The sequence below is a fragment of the Macaca nemestrina genome, chromosome 7 (genome assembly GCF_043159975.1).
Source record: "Macaca nemestrina isolate mMacNem1 chromosome 7, mMacNem.hap1, whole genome shotgun sequence".
Lineage (NCBI taxonomy): Eukaryota > Metazoa > Chordata > Mammalia > Primates > Cercopithecidae > Macaca > Macaca nemestrina.
The window spans coordinates 176,409,898-176,432,866 of NC_092131.1; the positions used below are offsets into that span (position 1 = coordinate 176,409,898).

The 22,969-nt window shown below is 44.3% G+C and overlaps 1 protein-coding gene across 3 annotated transcripts in view; it reads right to left on the minus strand.

The window, feature by feature from the left end:
* LOC105497451 (gamma-aminobutyric acid type A receptor subunit beta3) overlaps nucleotides 1-22,969 on the minus strand; it is a 224,937-nt gene that overhangs the window by 151,014 nt on the left and 50,954 nt on the right. Inside the window, exon 1 of one of the 3 annotated variants that reach the window (XM_071067296.1) lies at nucleotides 20,774-20,791. The exons of the other annotated variants lie outside the window; for them this stretch is intronic. The gene's annotated coding sequence lies outside the window, so the exon portion shown is untranslated. Of the gene's footprint in view, nucleotides 1-20,773; nucleotides 20,792-22,969 lie in introns of those variants that run through there. 3 annotated transcript variants of the gene reach the window in all.

Genomic DNA, 22,969 nt, shown 5'->3' on the forward strand with positions numbered 1-22,969 from the left:
CCACAACAATGACAAAAACATAACACTTATTTTTGAGTGAGCTATGTCGAACCTCTATAATAGTGACAAAATTGCCCATTTTAGAATAAATAATTAGAATTTTAATAAAACTAAGAAAACCCCACACAACTTTCTAGATATGGTGTGACGAGTGTTTGAGTTCGCATTAAGCTAATGTTATGAGAACAGTGAAAAAAAGGAGAAACAGACACAAAAGTGCATTGAGAAGCAGGTATATAAATATTAGAGGAAAATCTGTCAGAGTTTAAGAAGAAGTTTCCAGAACTGGAAACAGTATCTGTTCCCACAAGAGCAGCATTCATAAGGCTTAACCAATATTAGCAAGACACAAAAGGATACAATGTTTCCAAGTAACTTAACTGCGTCCAAGAACAAAGCACAAGAATATTTCTAGGAAGGCAAAAATATCCAGCACTCAGCAAGTTAAAATTCACAATGTCTGGCATCCAAACAGAGATTACCAAACATGTAAGGAAGCATGAAAATATAACAAATAATACAGAAGTACATCAATGAATCCAAAAAAAACTCAACTTTTTTAAATGTCAGGATTAGCAAAGACATTTTAAAAGTTACTATAAGTCTATTCTCGATATTCAAAAGTTAACTAGATCCGTGAAAGATAACATAAAAGACTAAGATTGAGCTTCTAGAAATAAAATCAATAATATTTGACATGAAATGGAAGATGGAAGTAGCTATACACTAGACCTTGCAGGAGAAAATGTGAGTGTATTTGAGGACATTGCATTACAAACAACTCAAAATACAATACAGAGAGAAAAGGAAAGAAAAAAATAAAAGAGCATAAGTGAGATTTTTGAATTGAATAAAAACGGAAACACAACATTGTGGGCTGCTTAAATAAGAAATATTTAAGAAAATTTACAACCACTGAAAGTCTATTTTTAAAAAAGAAGGTTTCAAACCAATGTCCTTAGCTTCCACTTTATAAAACTGGAAAAATTAGATAATATTAAACCCAAAGTTAGTAGAGGAAAGAAAATAATAAAGATCAGATTAGAAGTCAATGAGAGAGAAAACAAAAACAATACAGAAAAATCAGTGAAACAAAAAGTTAGCTCTTCAAAGATATCAATAAACCTTTACCAGACTGATAAGGAAAAAAACAAAACAGAGAACAAACAAAATTACTAACATTGGGAATAAAAGAAGAGACATCATTTCAGGGCCTACAGATGTCAAAAAGAAAACTAAGGGAATGTTATGAACAACTTTATGCTGATACCTTCTGCAATGCAGATGCAACAGACAAATTCTTCAAAGACGAGCTATTGAAGCAAACTCAAGAAACAATAAATAACGTGAATCACCCTATATCTATCAAAGAAATTTAATTTTTAGATAAAAACCTTCCCCCAAACATGATTTCAAGGATAAATTCTACCAAGCATATAAGGAAGAATTAATATCAATTCTATGTAAGTTCTTCCAGAATACTGACAAGTAGAGAATACTTTCCAGTTTATTCTCAGGTCAAAACTACTGTGACCCCTGAATCACAAGTAAATTTCAAGGAAGGAAAACTGCAGATCAGTATTCCTCATAAACATTTTGGCAGAAGTTTTCAAAAGAATTTTGTAAATCAAATCTAACTACATATAAAAGGATAACACATCTTGTCCAAGTTTCCAACAATTCAAGGAAAGTTTAACTTTTTTTAAGTAAATCAATGTAATTCAACATGCTAAGAAAAAAAATTTTGTTCATCCCAATAGGCTTGGGCAAAACATTTCACAAAAGTCAACAACCTTCCCTTGTTTTAAAAAACTCTGCAAACTAGGAAGAGGATTTTCTCAACTTGAGAAAAAGCATCTGAAACAACTATTACAAACATACTTAACGGTAAAAAGACTGCCCGCTTTCCTTCTAAATCAGGAACAAGACAAGAATATTGCTCTTGCCACTTCTTTTCAACACTTGAGAGATCCGGCCGGGGTGATAAGTTGGGGGGGGGAAGAAAACAGAGATGAAAATCATCTAGATTGGAAAGGATAAGGTAACACTGTCCTTATTCACAGATGACATGAAAATCCAGTGGTATCTAGAGAAAAGCTACTGAAATTAATAAACAATTTTAACAAGATTGTGGGGTATGAAGTCAATACACAAAACCGATTTTATTTCTGTGTATTAGCAATAAACAATTGAAATTTCACATGAAATACTCCTTATATGACAGCCTACAAAAATAAGAGAGATGAATATGACAAAAGACGTGAATGACCTATGCAATGGAAACCAGCAAATATTTCAGAGAAATTTTAGGAGACCTAAATAAATGGAGAGATATGCCATGTTCACGGGTTAGAAAACTCATATTGTTAAGGCGTCAATTCTCCCCCAAGTTAACTGTATATTCAAATCAATTTTAATCAAAACCTTAACAGGCTTTTTAATGTAGAAATTGACAAACATTGCAAAACTCACATGTAAATGCAAAGAACCAAGCATAGCCAAAACAACATTTTAAAAAATGATACAACTAACATCACCTTATTTAAAGAGTTATTTTAAAGCTACAGTGATTATGATAGTGTGGTATTGGTATAAATATACATGGAGAGATCAATGAAACTGAATATAATGTCCAGAAATAGACTGAAACATACCTGCACAACAGATTTTGACAAAGGTAGTTAGTTCAATGAAAAAGAAACATCAATAAATACTGCTAGCCTAATTTGACATCTATATATCCATAGGCGAAAACATCCATACACCAAAAAATAACTTCAACCCATACCTTCTACTATACATAAAAATCAAGTGGAAAAGAATCATGGACCTAAATGTAAAACCTGAAACTATAAACTTCTAGAAATAAATATAGGAGGAAACCTTTATGACCTTATATTGGGAAAGCATTTCTTTGATTCAATACCAAAAGCACAATATGTAAAAAACACTTCACCACACTGAAAAACTTTTGCCTTTTGAAACATACAGTACACTGTTAAGAGGATGAAAAGACAGATTGGGAAACAATATTTGTATAGCATGTATCTGGTAAAGAGCTTATATCCAAATAGGTAAGAAACTCTCCAAATTCAGCAGTAAGGAAATAAACAACTCCATAAGACAATGGGTAAAAGAGTGGAACAGACACTTTGCTTAAGAAAATATTCAGCAACTAATCACATGAACAGATGTTCAACATCACTTGTCCTTAGGGACATACAAATCAGGAGCACTACACAGCTACTAGAGTGGCTAATTTTAAAGAGACTGACCGTATCGAGTGTTGCGAGAAATAAGGAGAACCTGAAACACTCACCCATTGCTGATGAGAACAAAAAATGACACTATCCCAGTGGAAAATGTGTGGGTTATTTCAGAAAACGTTAAATGAACACTTACCATATGATCCAGCCAATACACTCCTGAGTATTAACCCAAGAGAAATGAAAGCACATGTCTACACAAAGACTTGTACATGAATGTTCATAGCAGCCTTTTTAATTTAATAGTCAAACCTGGAGACAGCCTGTCTTAATCCATTCAGGCAGCTATAACGAAATAGCTGTAACAAAATACCATAAATGCCATCTCTGGAATAGATGTGAGGAATACATTTCTGTCGTTTACAGCCTTTTGGAAGCTGTAAAGTCCAAAATCAAGTCTGCAGCAGATCTGGTGTCTGGTTAAGGGCCCCCTTCCTGGTTCATAAATGGCCGATTTGCTTTAATCTCACATGGTGGAAGGGGCAAGAAATCTTTCTCCAGTCTCTTCCATGAGGACATCAATACCACTCAGGAAGGCTGACATCAGGACCTAATCACCTCCCAAATGCCCCACCTCCTAGTAAGCATGATTTTACTCCATTTTGTACTGCCGTAACAGAATGCCTAAGGCTGGGAATGTATAAAGAACAGAAATTAATTTCCTCACAGTTCTAGAGGCTGGAAATTCTCAGGCACCAGCATCTGGTGGGGGCCTTTTTGCTGCGTCTTCACACAGTGGAAGGCAGAAAGGCAAGAGAAAACCAATCCCTCAGTCAAGGCCCTGTGCAAGGACACCTGATCCCATTTGCAAAGGAGGAGCTCTCATGGCCGAATTATCCCTGAAAAGCTCCACTTCTTAATCCTATCCATTGGCAGCGCCTGAGGACGCATTTAAACCACAACAATCTGATTCTGGCCCCGCAAACTCTGTCCTTTTCACATCATTCACTCCATGCCAATAGCCCAAAAGTATTAACTCATCTCAGCACCAACTTTAAAGTCTAAAGTCTAAAATCTCACCCAAACATTGTATGAGTGACATTCAAGGTGTAATTCATCCCAAGGCAAATTTCCCTCCAGCTGTGAGTCTGTGAAATCAAACAAGTTACATACTTTCAAAATACAATGGAGGGCCAGGCGTAGGATAGTGCCAAGAGATAGAGATAGAGATAGAGATAGAAATAGAGAGATAAGAGAGATAGAGAGATAGAGAGAGAGAGAGAGAGAGAGAGAGAGAGAGAGAGAGGAAAGAACAGGGTAACAGGTCCCAGGTAAGTCCAAAACCCAAAGGGGGCAAGCATTACATCTTAAGACTGAAGAACAATCTGACTCTATATACTACCTCCTGGACACACTGGGGTAGAGGATGAACCCCCAAAGCCCTGGGCAGCCCCACTTTGCTGGCTTTGCAGGACCCACACCTCAGCTCTCACACATTCAAGTCACATGCCTGTGGCTCTGCCAGGCTGGCGTTGCATACTGATGGCTCTACATTCTGGGGTCCTGGGGGCAGCCAGGCCCCAAGACTCCACTAGGTAATGCCCTGTGGAGGCTGTCTGTGATGGCTACACCCCGTGGCAGTTCTCTGCACGGGCCTTCTCTGAGACATGCTTTGCATCTGGGAGGAGGAAGGCATGCTGCCACCGCTCTTGCATTCTGTGCGCCCACAGAATCAGTGCTAAGTGTACACTGCCAAGGCCTAGAGCCACTGCCGGAGCCACGGTGCAGCCTGCTTCAGCACCAGCCAGGGTGTTTGGGGAGTGCTGTGCCAGAATGTGGGGAGAAGACTTAAAGTAGCCTTGGGAAGTAAGTCCTGAGGTCCCACAGGTACCCTGCATCCATTCTGCCCTCCAGGTTGTAGCATTTGGGGTCTGCAGTGGGAAGGCCTTGAACCTCTCTGAAGTGTCTTTGAGGTCATTCTCCCACTGTCTTAATGTGTATAGCCCCTGGCTTCCTTTTATCCACACTAATCTCCTTACCAAACAGTCACTTGGCCACACCCTTGGTTTTCTCTCCTAAACACATTTTTTTTTTAGTCTTTAAATGGCCAGGCTGAGAATTTTGCAAATCTTTACATTTTCCTTCCCTTTTAATTATAAATCGTCTTTAAATATTTCTCTCTTCTCATATTTTACTGTAAGCATGTAAGAGAAGCCACGTAGGATCCTGCACACCTTGCTGCTTTGAGATTTCATCTGCTAAATATCCTAGCCATTGTTTCAATTTCTGCCTTCCAGAAAGTCCTACAGCATGTATATAATTCTTAGCCGCCTTATAGCAAGGGTGACCTTTCCTTCGGTTTTCAATACCTTGTTCCTCATTCCCTCTGAGACTTCATCAAAATGATCATCACCGCCAAGACCACTCAGGTAATCCCTAAGGAGAATGAGGCTTATCCTGCACCTCTCTACTTCTGAGCTCTCACCAGAATCACTCAATGCTTCATTCACTGCAATATAGGCTTTTTTCCAGCATTCTCTTCAGAACTGTCCCAAGCACTAACCACTGCCCAGTTCGAATCCCACTTCTACATTTTCTGGTATTTGTTACAGCAACACTGTCCCCCTCTGACTTACCCTACCAAGTTCTGCCCGAGTTCGGCTGTGCTGCTGCAACAGAATGCCTGAGACTAGGCGATTTATGAAGAACAGAAATGTATTCCTTCACATTTCTGGAGGCTGGAAAGTACAAGACCAAGGTGCCAGCATCTGGTAAGGGCTTTCCTGCGGTGTCCTCACGTTGCAAAAGGCAGAAGGGTAAGAGGGAACCAACTCCCTTTATCAAGCACCTGTATAAAGACGCCTGATCTCATTCATGGGGAAGGAGCCTCGCCACCTCTTAAAGCCTCCACCTCTTAACACTATCACACCGGCACACCTGAATTTTGAAAAGGAAACATTCAAACCACACACCATCATGTTGGGGGTTAGAATTTCAACATATAAATTTCGGGAGACGTAAACACAGTCCAGCCCAAATGACCATCAACAGATGAATGGGTAACAAACTCTGGCATATATATATAATGAAACGCCATTCACCAGTAAAACAGGGTCAAGTGTTGATACAACCCAAACGTGGATAGATCTCAAAAACCTACACTGAGCAAAAAGCAAAACAACAGAAACCAACAAAAAACTCAAACAAGAGTACATTCTATACAATTAGATGTATAGAACATTCTAGGAGACACCAATCAGTGCAGACAAAAGATGAGGGTGGACACGAGAGAGGAAGGAATCAAGAAGGAGAAGCAGGAAACATTTGGGGGTACATGAATATGTTCATTCCCTTGATCGTGGTGATGGTTTCCTGGGTTTTCACAGTTCACCATAGGGTATCATTTAAACGTGCAGTTCACGGACATAAAGATGGGAACAATAGATACTACAAATTCTGAATGGGGGGAGATAAGGAGGCAGGCAAGGGCTGAAAAGCTTCCTATTGGGTACCATATTCACTATCTGAGTTCCAGGATCCACGGAAGCCCCAACCTCAGCCTCATGCAATACATCCTTGTAATAAACCTGCACGTTTCCTCTGACTCTAAAGTTAAAATTAAAAAACAATAAACAAACAGATAAAAATATGTGCAGTACATAGATGTTGATTGTGCCTCAAAAAACTAAACGAAACAAAGACTATCCCACTCCACTCAATGTTCGTTGACTTCAATCAGAAGATGCTTCAGGCTCTACCCACCTTCGAAACTCACGGAGGTCCCAGCGCAAAAATTGAACCTAGCACGGCGCCTGAGGCAACACCCGCCTCGTGCATACAGACAGCCAGGCACGACAAATCCACTATCCATAAAATCTTCCTACAAAAGAGTTCAGACAGAAGTGTTACAGGAGCCTAGAAATCCTTCCTTGGAAACTCACACTTACCTGTTATTTTCAAAACCCTAGGTAACAGTCACTTAGGGCTTTGGAATCAAATTGAGGGTTTTTTTTTTTTTTCCTGTTCCTTTTCATTTTATGGCATGTTATGCTTTGTTAAGGTATTCATTGCTTCATCAGACGTTTATTTAGCACCTAATGTGCACGAAGAAATGGACTAACTGCAGTTAAGGAGAAAAAAGGTTTGCTTCCTTTTCTGATAAAAACTGCACTCATCTGTTTTAAAACAACTTAGGTTTAAAAAATGAGAAAATCAGCCGGGCGCGGTAGCTCACGCCTGTCATTCCAGCACTTTGGGAGGCCGAGGCGGGCGGATCACGAGGTCAGGAGATCGAGACCATCCTGGCAAACATGGTGAAACCCCGTCTCTACTAAAAATACAAAAAAATTAGCCGGGCGTGATGGTGGCACCTGTAGTCCCAGCTACTCGGGAGGCTGAGGCAGGAGAACGGCGTGAACCCGGGAGTCAGAGCTTGCAGTGAGCCGAGATCACGCCACTGCACTCCAGCCTGGGCGACAGAGCAAGACTCCGTCTCAAAAAAAAAAAAAAAAGAGAGAGAAAATAGGGGTAAATGCATGAATAGAGTAAAAAGGACCTCAAAGTAAAAGAGGAATGAGTGAAGCAGAGTCATCAACAAGGGTTTTCTGGGAGCAAGGGTGTGTTTTTTCATTCATTTATCCATGTGTTCATGTATTCATTCATTCAGCAAAAATTCTTTAAGCCATTTTGCCCTAAATGTGTGTACACAGATATTCTGCATGAAAATAAAAGGGAGTCTCAGCCTCCCAGCCATCTTCCTTTACCCTCAGTGCTTCTGGGAGGAGTCAAGGTGGAGATGGAAGTTTGGACAGGAAGGAGGGTTTGTGTCTGAGAAGCAGTGCTGAAGCTGCAACTCTGGGAGAGCCAATGTGCTAGGTGTCGGGGTGCCAGGAAGGACGAAACTGTGGTTTCCATCTTGGAGGCACTCACACAATCAACAGGAAAGAATCAGGGAAACACACGATTGCAAACACATGATAAATATTTTAACAAAACTCACCAGACGCTACAGGATCATAAAAGAGAAAGTATCTTTGGAGGCTAGAAAAGCTTCACAGAGAAAGAAGAAATGCACCGAGCACTGTGGATAAGGTTCCCAGTGAGAAGAGCAGGACAGGCATGTTCCCAGGAACTTTTTTGTCTGAAAGTTGTGAGGTAAGAGCGATATTAAAGGACCATCGTGTTGTCAGCGCAGGGGATGGAGAGCGAGACCAGTGGCAGGGGAACCAGTTGGGAAATGACTACGAAGTCCAGGCAAGAAATGGCAAGATGTTGAAAGAAAACGGTGGCATTTAGGATGGAAAAGACGGCAGAGACTTGAGAAATATCTAGGATATTTGGAGTGAATGTTTAATTAGAAGTACAGGCTTAGGGCAAGAAAGGGTCACATGTGAAACTGAGTTTCCGCCATACGTCATGGAAAAAGCGAGAATATGGTCCAGGAAGAAGAGGATGCATTCATTATTGGCAATGGTGCATTTGAGTTGTGGAAGGCATTGCCACACGGAGCAAGACACATTTCCTAGCTGCAGAGGTAATTAGGGTTCACTGCCCCAGGCTAAGTTGTCAAATGCTGCAAGAGGACCCAATCTTGTAAGTGTGAACAGTGTCACTCAGACTTGGCAAGTAGGTGGACATAGGCCTTGTAAACATGAAGTGTTCCAGCATAATGATGGGGCAGAAGTTACATGAAATGGGAAGACTGCAGAGGAGAGGAGGGAGAGAATGTCTCCCAAAATGATTCACAGGTGAGACTCTCTTATCAGAAATACTTGGGACCAGAAGTGTTTCAGATTTCAAATATTTTGTATTTTAGAATATTTGCATTATGCCAATTGATCAACCCTAATCCCAAAATTCAAAATCTTAAATGCTCCAGTGAGCATTTCCTTTGAGCATCATGTCAGCACAGAAAAAATTTCAAATTTTGGAGCATTTCAGATTTCAGGCTTTCAGATTAAAAATACTCGGCCTACAATACACGACCAGATCGGAACTTTCAAGAAAATTCTGGAAATGCTCGTTTTCCTAGAGATGTTCTATGAGAAATAAAAATGTTCATGTTCTTCTAGAGTGTGCATCTTTAAAAGGATGAGTACAATTGATTGTTCTACATGACAGTCACCCTCAAGAAATGTGTGCTATGTCCCAGTTGGCTCCCTAAGAAATGATGGTGCAGGAAGTGAGAACAGATCCACAGATGGCATTTACCAACTACTGTTCAGCTCACTTGTTGACTAACTCCTGCTCAATACAGGTGCAGATCAGATAGTGCCAAGACACGGGCAGTTACTAGGTGCAGGCACTGTACTAGGCAGTGTACTAGGCACGCCAGGGACACAGGCAGTCAATGAGGGAATGAGGGCACAGGCAAAAGTGGCTGCTGCTTCCACAAGAAGAGTCCTGGGTACTAGGGCACTGCATGAGGAAAGGAGCTGTCCTGTATGGGAGGGGGTCAAAGAAGACCTCCAGAGAATAGGCAATGAAGCTCAACTCCAAAAAGAGCAGGAGTCAACACAGGGAAGAGAAGGTTCGCGAGTGTTTCCGCAGAGGAATCAGCTTGTGAAAAGACCTGAAGTGGAAGACAGCGTGCCACTTCCATGGGCACATGCATGGGCATCAGCTTGCCCGTGATTGCTAGCCAAACTCCAAGGCTGTTGGAGTTTCAATCCTGGTTCCACCGATTAAAACTTGTGTGACCTTAAGCAAGGTATAGAACCAGCTTTTCCCTTCCTCAGCTCCCTTGTCTGTAAAACAGGGATCAGTACAGGACCTTTACGCAGGCCGTTTGGAAGGATCCAGAGAGCTACCACACAGAAGCACATAACTGGTAAGCGTTAGCTATTACTGTTAGTATTGCATATCTTATTTTGTGCTAGGTTTCTAAGAAAATTTAAATATTGATTATTATATTTTCTGCTAAGAGATCATATGGATATATTTTTTACTTTAATAAAGCAACTTATGGAGGTATAGTTTATAGATAAAACAAGCATCCATTCTAAGAGTGCTGCTCAATAATTTTTAGCAAATGTTTTATGGTCAAGCAATCATCACCACTGATACAGTTTGGACATGTGTCCCCTCCAAATCTTACGTTGAACTTTGATTCCCAGTGTTGGAAGCGGGGCCTGGTGGGAGCTGTCTGGGTCATGCGAGTGGAGACCTCATGAATGGCTTGGTGCCCGCCTCTGAGCAAAGAGTGAGTTCTCACTCTATTTGTTCACAGGAGAGTTGCTAAAAGGCCAGTACCCTCCCCCTCCTCTCTTTCATTCCCTCTCTCTCCATAGGACATGCTGACCCTCCTTCCACTTCTGCCACAATTGGAAGCTTCCTGAGGTCTTGCATAGTCTGCAGAACCATAAGCCAAGTAAACCTCTTTTCTTTTTTTTTTTTTTTGAGACAGAGTCTTGCTCTGTCGCCCAGGCTGGAGTGCAGTGGTGCGATCTCGGCTAACGGCAAGCCCCACCTCCCAGGTTCACGCCATCCTCCTGCCTCAGCCTCCTGAATAGCTGGGACTACAGACGCCCGCCACCACGCCCGGCTAATTTTTTGTCTGTTTAGTAGAGACGGAGTTTCACTGTGTTAGCCAGGATGGTCTTGATCTCCTGACCTTGTGATCCGCCCGCCTCGGCCTCCCAAAGTGTTGGGATTACAGGCGTGAGCCACCGCGCCCGGCCATAAACCTCCTTTCTTTATAAATTACCCAGACTCCAGTGTTCCTTTATAGCAACGCAAACAGACTAAGGCAACCACAATCCAGTTTTAGAAAATTTCCATCGCCCCAAGAAGCTTCCTCATGCATTTTTGCAGTCATTCTCTACTTTCACCCCCAGGCAAGTACTGATCTATTCTCTCTAAATATAGGTTTGCCTTTCTTATATAAATGGAATCATAGACTATGTAGTCTTTGGTGTCTGGCTTATTTCAATTAGCACAACGTTCCTTGAGGTTCATCAATGCGGCTGCATTTACCTTCTGTGTATTGCCAAATAGTATTACATGGTACAGATAGGCCATATTTTGTTTATTCATTCAACAGTGTATGAACACTGGGGTTGTTTTTAGTTTGGGGCTGTTTTGAATGCCCTGCACAGAATGCACAGAAGTTGTGTAGCATATATTTTCTTTCTTTTTTCCTTTTTTTTTAGACGGAGTCTTACTCTTGTTACCCAGGCTGGAGTGCAGGGGCGCAGCCTCAGCTCATTGCAACCTCTGCCTCCCAGGTTCAAATGATTCTCCTGCCTCAACGTCTCCAGTAGCTGGGATTACAGGCACCTGCCACCACGCCCGGCTAATTTTTGTATTTTTAGTAAAGACAGGGTTTCTCCATGTTGGCCAGGCTGGTCTCGAACTCCTAACCTCAAGTGATCACTTTGGCCTCCCAAAGTGCTGGGATGGCCTATATTTTCATTTCTGTTGGGCAGATACTTAAGAGGTAGAATTGCTGGGCCATACGGTAACTCTATGTCTAAGTTCTTAAGAAACCTTCAAATAGTTTTGCAGAGTGTCTACCATTGTACATTCCCACCAGCAATGTATAAAGACTCCAATTTCTCCAAATGCTTCCTAATACTTCATATTGTCAATCTTCAAGGGAAATACTGATACAAAGACTGTGCCCATTTTTCAACTGGGTTGTGTCTTCTTATTATTGATTATAAGTGTTCTTTCTATATACCGGACAGATATGTACTTTAAAAATATTTTCTCCCAGTAAGTGGGTCGTCTTTTCATTTTCTGAATGAATAACACTTTGGTTTTTTCTTTTTTATTTTTATTTTTATATTTTATTTTTATTTTTTGCATCTCTCAGTTCTCTTGGGAGACTGTTTTTGACATCTCCTTTAATCTGAGCATGTACTATGCCTCATGAGCTCAGAAGTAGTCTGACAATACCTTATAATTTTTTGGTATTTTCTGTCAAGTTCAACACCGTCTATTCCAGAACAAATCTAGACAGATCATTCTACAGCCAATTCCTCTGGCAAATGGATTCCACCATCTTCCCTTTGGAATGATATCATTGGCCTCTATTAATGAGGAAAGGCCAGCAAAATGTATCACTGTGTTTATTTTAAAGATGTTTTTGAGGACACTGTCATATGGCAAAGAACTCCTCCTTTTCTAGGAGGATGTTGGCTGGTCTTGAAGACAGGAATGACTGTATTCACTAAGCAATAGGTTTGATTGCCCTGTAGACACCACCACATAACAGTAAGTTTCTCCTTCTGGGAAACTGGCCCTCTGACCCCCTTGGATGGTAATTTGTGGATCACACATATTACATCGTGATGGATGTGGCATATTCTAAACCCACTGCTCCACTCTGCCTCTTTTCCATTGGCTTTATATTCATTTTATGAATGTATTCTATTGTGTTTGCACGAGAGTGATTTTAACTGGCTCTTGTCTAGATTTGTCAACACTACCTCCCCCGCCCCAGGCTCCCCATCCCCCACCCTTCTCAGCCTCAGTGTACAAAGCCCACGATCACAGCAGGACACATCCGAGTGAACCGGGAAATGTGTGGAACCAACCTGAGCTCGTCCCTGGAACGGCTCTGGCTGCAGCTAGCAAAGGAGAAGCTTTTCCTTTCTTACAGCAGCAGCCAGCAGCATAAACCACCTGTCTTGGTATTGTAATGAAGTTGCGAACATAATGAAATAAACTAACGATTTAAAATTGCAATCGTAACACTTGTCAATTCCAGAAAAGTAAAACAAGTAAGGAGAGAGAGAGGGACTGCACAGACAGGAGAAGCTGCTTTGGAAACGGGAAGGGCTCTTTGAGGAGAAGGCATTTTAGCACCGATCTGAGTACCGAGAAGAAGAGAGCTTGGGGTGGATCCCGAGCAGAGCATGCTGAGCAGCTCAGACGCAACGGCAAGGACCCTGGGTGGGCACAGACATCATGCACTGGTGAGACAGCGGGTGGGAGCACAGGGCCTAAGCAGGAGCCAGGGACATGGGCAGAGGGCAGACTGGGGAGGATGTGAAGGAGACGGAGAATGCTCACATCAGCGAACTCTTCATTTTTTTGTTTGTTTGTTTGTTTTGTGTTTGTTTTGTTATACAGACAGCATCTCTTTATGTTGCCCAGGCTGGTCTTGAACTCCTGACCTCAGGCAATTCTCTCGCCTCAGCCTTCCAAAATGCTGGGATTACAGACATGAGCCACCATGCCTGCCCATATCAGTGGGTTGTTTAAGGGAAGAGAAGGTGTGGTTTTCTCTGGTTACTCTGGCTACTATGTAAGAAGCACGGGAACCAGAAGAGCAGCAAGGAGGCAGGGAGAAGCATCCAGATGGAGATGCTGAAGCTGTGGGAAAGCAGGGCGGGCAGGAGTGGTGTGGGGGGGTTCAGTCCGTGCAGCTGCTGCAGGCAGCACACGACAGGACTCTCTGACGAACAAGGACGAGAGTGTGGGGAAGCCGAGAGCCCGTGACTCCAGAACCCTGTTGTGGACATTTTATATCTACGATGCTGAAACCTCCAAGTGGTCATTTAGGATGTGAGTCTGGCCCTTGGGAGAAGTGACGGCTCGTATTACATGTCAGTGCTGTTGCAGTGTGCGGATGGCACTGGAAAGGCGAGGAGGTGGAGAGAAAGTAGAAGTTAGGACCCTGTGCCCAGGACTACCTCAGGAAGGCGGAGAGGAGATGACCCCGCGGAGACCACAGCAAACAGCTGAGAGGCCAGAGCAGAGGCTGAAGAGACGCGCGGGGAAGCTTCAAGGAACCCCGTGGTCTGGGAAACCCAAAGCCAGCCACAGGAGGCAGCACGCTGGCTGCACAGGGAAAGCAGACGGAGGGCGAGGTTGCTGGTCAGATGCAGCACGCCACCACGGGGGAGTTCCAGGGCCAGGTAGGGGTAGAAGAAAGGACAGCTTTTTAAGAAGTGGGAGAACCAGGCTCTGCTGGTTAAGGGGCCCATGAGGGCAAGGATGAGGAAAGGGTCGGGGTCCTCCTGACCCTGGTTTGGGCAATCGGGCGGCGCTCAGCTCCTGAGAGTGGCTGAGGCAGGTGCGGCAGTGGGACAGGTGTCACAGGAGGCCGTGACTGTAGTGGAAGAGGCAGTGGTAGTCGGAGGACAGCCAAAGGAACTTCCTCTTGATAACCTTTTTATTACTTTTTCATGGTGTGAGGCCCTCTGCTGAGAATGTGGCAGGTAGAGAGAATGGTAGCAGAGGCAGAGGATGCACATGCAGAGAGTGACGCACAGGAGGGAGGAGACCCAGGCCCGATGGCAGAGGATGGACATGCAGAGAGTGACGCACAGGAGAGAGGAGACCCAGGCCCGATGGCAGAGGATGGACATGCAGAGAGTGACGCACAGGAGGCATGCAGAGAGTGACGCACAGGAGGGAGGAGACCCAGGCCCGATGGCAGAGGATGGACATGCAGAGAGTGACGCACAGGAGAGAGGAGACCCAGGCCCGATGGCAGAGGATGGACATGCAGAGAGTGGACGCACAGGAGGGAGGAGACCCAGGCCCGATCAGCAACACTGGCAGCTCAGTCGCCTGGTGCCATCAGTCATCTCTGAGTGCCCCGAAATGCAGTGCTGGGCTCAGGAGCAAGGAGAGAGGATGAGGCCACCAGGATGATCCAGCCTGGAGATCTGCAGGGTACAGGCTGGAAAAACATCAGAGATGTGCATCAAAAAGGTTCTCCAAGAGGGGCCAATAGGGTGGGAAGAATGAATGCCGTGGACAGGCAATGCTGGCACACGAAGGAGTGAGAACTGGCGGCCGCAACATGCTGTTTCCATAAGATGCTGTGGGTGGGAGACAGCACGCTCCCCGTTTCCATCTGGGCACTGGTTGCACGAGCTTATGTGCAAGTGAGCATTCATCAGGCGGCACACTCCTGTGCCCGCGTCTGCCTCCTTACTGCAGGTGTGCTGTACCTCAGCAAACCACACGCCCTCAGGGGAGGAGACGCAAGAAGGAAGTGAAGCCGGCAGAGGAGCCAGGGATCAGAGACGGCAGGTGGAGGCTGAGCGGCCACATGTTGTGTGTGTCCAAAGTGCGTTCCCCAGGCACATTTGCCATGGTGGGGCTGAGGTGACCACCGTGGTAGAGACTCTGACCCAGAAGGAAACTCTAACACGTGCCAGCAACGAGGACAATAATAAGGAGAATGTGTTTGTCATTGCATTCAAACACACGGAAAACAGCCGAGGAAGGTGTGCAGAACATTTAGACATCTGAGCTACGACGGTTCACCTAGTTTCCCTAAGCCTCAGTTTCTTCCCTTGTAAAAAGAGCTTCATAAGTGCCCCTGCACTGGGGTCGGTGTGAGGATGAAGTGAGATGATACACGGAAACTGCCTGACACAGTGCCTAAAACACAACAACGTCCCCATAAACTACTGTGAACCCCAAAAATCTGAGACAGGTTTCAGTTAATTTAGGAAGTTTATTTGCCAAGGTTGAGGCTGCACGTCTGTGACACAGCCTCGTGAGGTCCTGATGATGTGTATCCAAGGTGGTCAGAGCAGTTCGATTTTATACATTCTAGGGAGACATGAGACATCAATCAACACATGTAAGATGAGCACTGGTTCGGTCTGGAAAGGCCAAACAACTCAGAGCAAAGGCAGGAAGACTGGAAGTGGGGTGAGGCTTCCAGGTCACAGGTAGATAAGAGACAAATGGCTGCATTTTTTTGAGTTTCTAACTAGCCTTTCCAAAGGAGGCGATCAGATATACATTTATCTCAGTGAGCAGAGGGGCAACTCTGAATAGAATGGGAGGTGGGTTGGCCCTAAGCAGTTCCCAGCTTGCCTTTTTCCCTTTAGCTTAGGGATTTAGGGGTCCCAAGTTTTCTTTTCCTTTCACACTATCTATGATTATTTTCATGATCACTGTTAGTAATTCTTAAAGGTGCATGGCAAATCACTCAGGACTGTCTCAGTGAACAGGAGGAGTTCGAGGAATAGGAGTGAAAGACAAATCTGAAGTCTATGGAGAACACCAAGTTCTCACAGGACACACCAAAAACAGAGAAACACAACCATCCCCTGCCTAAAGCACATCCCAAAAAGCCACATGCGAAAAAAAAAATTACAAAGCCACATAGCAGTCAGGCACAAAAAACAAGGTGCCAGGTAAATACATCCGTGCTGAGGGCACGCAGACAAGAAGGCAAGAGGGGTTCATGGGCAGCTCCTGGAGGACCTGGGGGGTCTGAGCTTGAAGCAGGAGGCAGGAGAGAGCAAGGAGAGAGCCTTCCTCACAAGGACCAGCGAGCTTTGCTAACCATCGAGGCCTTGGAACTAGGCAGGAACACACATGGTAGACTTGGGCTGGTGATTGAAGAGGTCAGAAAAATCTGAGAATCGGCAGAAAAACCAATTATTCGAAGTTACCATTTCCAGCCAGCAAAGTTAACTTTGGGTCTGGAGGGTCCTCAGAAGCCTCTCTAAGAACTGAGCAGGAAACAGAGCAACAGATATGATGGTGACAGAGAATTTTTCCCTGCAGCTGTGTGTGGGATGTGCTACATCCCAGAAGAGAGAGGAGAGAAAACCCACACGATGTAATAAGACTTGCACAAAAATGCCACATTATGACAATAAGTCCTTAAGCACCAAGGCAGGAACGAGAAGGACATGACTTAGCATTTGGTAATTATGTTGAACAAATTATGAAATAATAACTATTTATAAACGATTCTCTTACTAGTCCTGAGCACAGAGGATATGTTTTCAGATAAAAATAATAGATAATGAAATGCTAGAAAATGTTGTTAAGGTGCATGCGGTTGGTTGCCTTGTTCTGTGTAATATACTAACGACAGGCAGATTACTCTGATGCATCCAATGCCTGAATCATCAGTTGCCTTGTGTGCAAAATCCATTCTTTTGTTAGTAAACTATTAAACACATCCATGGTCTGGCATTTATGGGCCTTCTTTATTGCAACTCATTTATAATGTATAGAATGTGACCTCAATATTCCATAGACTGCTCTAAAATTTCCAGACTTGCTACATCTTCCAAACACCAAAAGCAAAATACACAGAGAACAAGCCATGGTGAGAACACACACTGTTGTGAACTCAGCGCTGGTTTGCAATTAGAATGGAAAGCTGAGCCATGCAGGAATTCGCCACACCTTCTAAAACAAGTGCATCCAACTCAAACTATACATGAGTTGATCAATATCCTGACTCAAGGGAAAGAAACAGAAAAGTCTCATCTTCAAAATGTAAGACTGTATTGATTTTTTTTCTCCTAAAGGCCCAGAGGGTACAAACTGCAAAACAGCTCTCAGCAACTGAATGCTACATGCTGATCCTCTTCCCACTGAACGTGGTTCTGTGTGTGACGGGTGTGCGCTAGGAGTGGAGGTGGAAGCACATCCAACAAAGAGGTAGGATAATGCTCCCAATGTGGCTGATGATGCTGCATTCATATTTATAGAGAACCACAGGCTCCTAAAACCCCTATCTCAGCCCTTTGGTGTCATACCACAGCACATCCAAGTCGCTCAGAGGTAAGAGCTCCCCTCTGTATTTCACCATCCAGTACCTAACCCATCCTCACAATTGCCATGAAGAGATGATGTCACGGGGGGTTTGAGCAATGTGTGCAAGTTCCCCAAACAGGTCACACCCATAAACCATCTTCACCAGCTTCTCACAGCCTGCCTCACATCAACTTGCGAATCCCACTTACATCTCCTTAGAGGCCGCCTGTGGGTTCTCACTGCCATCAGCAAGTCTCTTCTATTTCTTTAAGAATCATCCAATTATTTTTATCACCAACTCCCTTTCTCTTTCACAGTCCATCCAGCTCACATGGCATATATCCAGTGACAGCCCAGCTCTGAGGACCTCCACCAAATGACAACCCAGCTCTGATGACATCCACCCAACCACAGCCCAGCTCTGAGGACCTCCACCCAATGACAGCCCAGCTCTGATGACCTCCACCCAATGACAGCCCGGCTCTGAGGACATCCACCCAATGGCAGCCCAGCTCTGATGACCTCCACCCAATGACAGCCCAGCTCTGAGGACATCCACCCAATGACAGCCCAGCTCTGATGACATCCACCCAACCACAGCCCAGCTCTGAGGATCTCCACCAAATGACAGCCCAGTTCTGAAGACCTCTACCCAATGACAGCCCGGCTCTGAAGACCTCCACCCAATGACAGTCCAGCTCTGGGGACATCCACCCAATAGCAGACAGCCCAGCTCTTGGGCCCTCCACCCAATGACAGTCCAGCTCTGGGGACCTCCACCTGATGACAGCCCAGCTCTGGGGACTTCCACCCTATGACAGCCCAGCTCTGGGGACCTCCACCCAATGACAGTCCAGCTCTGGGGACCTCCACCCTATGACAGCCCAGCTCTGGGGACATCCACCCTATGACAGCCCAGCTCTAATGACATTGCTCTCCAGCTCTGAAGCTCCCAGGGACTGGATAATGTGGGCCATGTGTAAAGCTAAGACCAGACATCCTAGCACTCAGATTACTTACCCATCACCAAAACAGTAACATGCTGTGGGTTCCAGGGAAGATGCTACCCTGAATTCTCCCCTTGTCCAAATTATGCCTACCCAAAAAGGCTCATCCAGAACTAGAACTCCACATTTTTTAAAGACAGCCCTTCAGATCTGATCATTGAATGGGATCTCTCTCTCCTCCTGGCTCCCTCCCTCACCCATCACATGTAATGCTTCATGCTTCTCTGGGGTGTACTGATTTTGTTTTCCCTTGCTCCATATTTTTCTTCTCTGAGATTGGAACAGACACCTCTTTATAAGCTGAGCTGGATCTTCGTCTTGTCAGTCTGGTATTTGGCGTTAACCAACAGAACCCAACAGATATTTACTGGATAGCTGTAACGAATCCAAGCATTCCAAAGACATTTGCCTCTTAGGCCAAAGGTAGAGATCCCTTGATCCTTGTAAATGATATTATCCTCTGTTAATCATTTTAAAGGCAGAAGAGTTCTCACTTCTGCATAGCCCAAGTATTTCCACAATCGGTTTAAGTTTATCTCCCATTCTGTCTCATTCTTTCTCTTTTGCCCACTTTGGCAAAGTAAAACAACAACAAAAAAGTGTCATATAATTGTGTTTAGTGTTCTTTTCTGGGAGTTGTTGGTCCTACCCACACCTGAAAACAAAACAGAAACTTCCCCAAAGGCCTAGCCAAAGGCCAGAATTGGCAAAGGACAACTTGTGCAATTTAATAGCTTATTTCTATTAATACTTATAAAGAATCCGTACTAACACTGCAAAACATTTTGCATACAATCTTGAGATTAATATGATGCTCAGTGTGGCTTTTTTTCTTATTAGTACTCTCGTCTATTCCCCAGCTGATCCAGATAATCCACGTTTCCTCCTTAGCAGCCGGCTTTGGACGGCTGTAGCTATCTCAGATATTCAGAACACCACCCACCATCCATCATCCTCCACAAGGTGGCCAGAATGATTCTTCGAACATGCCAACTTAATCCTGTTACTCCTGAAGCTGTACACCTCAGTGCTTCCACACTGAACTGTGGCCCTCCTGGGCTCAGCTCACAAGCCTGATGTGATCAGATCCAACCCCTCTTCAGCCTGCCTCTCCCCACACTCACTGCTGACACGCTGTGGGGCCACTTCACCCTCTGGTGGCCTGGACGAGCTCTTCCTCTGCTGCAATGCTTCCTCCACTGCCCTTCACCAGGCCCCTCTGTGCATCTCCTCGTGGTCCCCACCGCCACCTGGCAAGTGGTGCTTCCTACAGGTTGCCTGCATGCACCACACTGACCTCTGGGCGGGCACATGCACATCGGTCTGAATTGTAATTATTCCTGCCATGTCCACAACAGCACGGCAAGCTCCTGGTCTTAGATCTGCATGCGAAGCATTTGGCACAGCGCGAGGCACGTGACAGGTGCTCGTGAGTGTTTGCTGCACAGATGTGGGACCCACTAAAGAGGGAAGGAACGACGCTGCTCAGTACGGACCGTTCCAGGACTCCGCACACACACTGACAGGTGTGCCTTTCTTTCCAGGAACTCAGGTTGGCACTCTCCACGGATGGAATATGCTGGTTTCAATTTCACACTTCAAATCAGGCATAAAATCATTATATGAAAATCCATGGCACAATGATTCAAACAATTGTCGATCGTTCCTAAAATTGTTCTTATTCAAATTTTATTCACACTTTAATAGGCTCAATTTTGCAATATCCATGGGTAAAAGCTAAGTTTTAAATATTCAGCTTTGAATGACTGACAGCACTACTTAGCAGATATTTATTATCATTCCAGCACAGTGTTTTAAAATGCCTCGAGGTGTGAACACATTGATCCCTGCATTGTAGCTATATTGACCACTGTTTCTGTCGTGAAATAGGTCAGATCGTCAGTTTGGACACAGCTATGCTAAAGACGGTCAGCTCTGAATATTAACTTCACAAGCTAGTTCAAGAAACCAGGACAACAAGAAAAAGACGAGAAAGAGTTAAATCCAAAAATTCACCCAGTAACTGACATCATAACCCAAAACTGGCAATTCCCAAACCTGACTGGTCATTAGAACCTGTCTTACCTGTCACTTCTATCAGCTGCTGTCAGTCATCATTTTTCTTCTGGCTCTCTGATCCCTGGCTCAATCGCACAGCATTGTAGAACTTAGTGTCTGAAATATCCATGTGATGAAGATTCAAAGGGGCTGTGACGTAGGAAGATGAGATTGGGACAAGCAGGCATCATTTCAGAGCATCCAGGGACCCAGACAGTCAGGTTTTTAAAAATTGGCAGTTGTACAATCTCTTCCCCCGCCCCACCGAAAGGAATTAGATTTTACTTAGACCACAAATATCTTCTCTTAGGATTACCAAGAGTTCTCTGATTCATGAGCTGTTACATTCTTTCTCTTTAAATCTTCTTTATACATGTACAGGGCCTTTACATATATGCAATCCCTGAGGATTTTCTAGCTACTTCAAAAGGGAGGAAGATTCCTCAAAAGGGAACCCAGAATCGAGGTTGAAAGATGAACTGCTGAGCAACAGAAACACCTTACTTCTGCAACATGGAGCCTATATTCTAGTGAAGTGCATTGTGTGGACATTCCCAAGATTCTGTTTATTTTATCAGAATGTGTTAAAAAAAAAAAAAGTTAATATTATCAATGTCCCAAAAATAAGGCACTCAAAGGGGATGCAAACAAGATCCTGTGGGGGTTGTGTAGGGAGGAGAACGCTCCAACACTTCAAATGTCAGTAAATACTTCATTCTGCAAGGCTTTCACTCTCCTCCATCCACCCAGGGGTCCCCATCAGCTCTCCTGAGGGGACCTGAAATACGTGGCTGCTCCGGCTGTGGGAACGCAGGCAGTGCCGCTAGGTGCAGTAGGCAGGGACAGAGAAGCTGAACCTCCTGTAAGAGTCCAGAATATGCCACCCCAAAATATGCTTCTTTGGCATAATGATAATTTTAAGCTGGTAATTTTGAGAAACTGCAGGCAGGAAAAGCTCTGAAAACAGAGTAGAAGTGGCCCTTTGGAAGGGGAACTTGCATCTAAGAAGGAAATCTCCATTTGTAAGGGTGTCTCCCTGCGGGTACCAGGAAGAGGAGGGCTCTGAATCACTCATCAACGGAGAGGCACCCGCTGAAATCTACATAACAAGCCTTATTCTTGCTCCTCCTGGTCACCTCCCCAAGCCAGGCCTCTCCACTCCCTTCTTTCATCAGAGGATGATAGTTAAGCCTGAATTCAAAGCCACCTCTTTGAGATGTACTCATTTCTCTGGGTATCTCCCAGCTGCACATGGGCACGCATTAATCTTCTGCTTGTTTTTCTCTTGTTGATCTGTCTTTTGTTACAGAGCTCTGTCTCAACTAAGAACTGTAAAGGGTAAAAGGGAAATCATTTGTCCACCCCTGCACTCCTACCTAAGGGAAAGAGCCTGCACCACAAAATACAGACCCCACCTCAAATGTCCACAGTGTTCCCTGACAGGCATCATAAATCTGATGAGACAGGGCTCCCTGGTGAGTCAGTGGAGACACCAAGAAAGAGACAGGACCAGCAGATTTTAGCCGCACCTTCACTGCTCCCAGAGGATGTAGTGGCATCTGAGAACATCAAAGACAGACCAGCATCCATAATAGTTCAATTAAAGCTTCCCAATGTGGTCACAGGTTACTTTTCTAACTGTAGCTCCACACCAAGCTCAGTTTTCCATCTACTCAATATTGCTGAGAAAAAAGTTTTACATTCTTTAAATTGAAATGCATTCCATATTTTTTTAATGAGCCCCCAGTATACGCAGGTTCCATGCAATAAATCTTGGCTTACCTCCCCTAATTTCCTTTTTTTCTCTTTGCTCAGATACAGTTTGCCCCATCTAGGTCCTCAACAAGGGTGGCTCATTAGAACAACCTGGAGAGCTTCAGTTGGGCTGGGGTGCAGCATGGGTTATCCGGATTCATTCTAAGATGGTTTCAGGAATTGCCAAACTATCTCCCGAAAGGGAGACCTGAGCACCACACCACCAGGATCTCTGGATGGCTGTTTGGGTTGCTTGTGTATAAAAGAGAGAATTTGAGAATGCAGGACTAAACCATCTCACAAACACTGAGGCCCTCCAGTTCGTTATTCTTCTGGGCCAATTAGGGTCTTGGTGACATAGGCACTCAGATGGAAAACAAACCACATGACATGCTGTGACAATCAAAACTGGCTTCTCACCTTCATTTCTTCTTGGTGGCTGCAGTTGAAGGGGGAAATTCTAAGGCA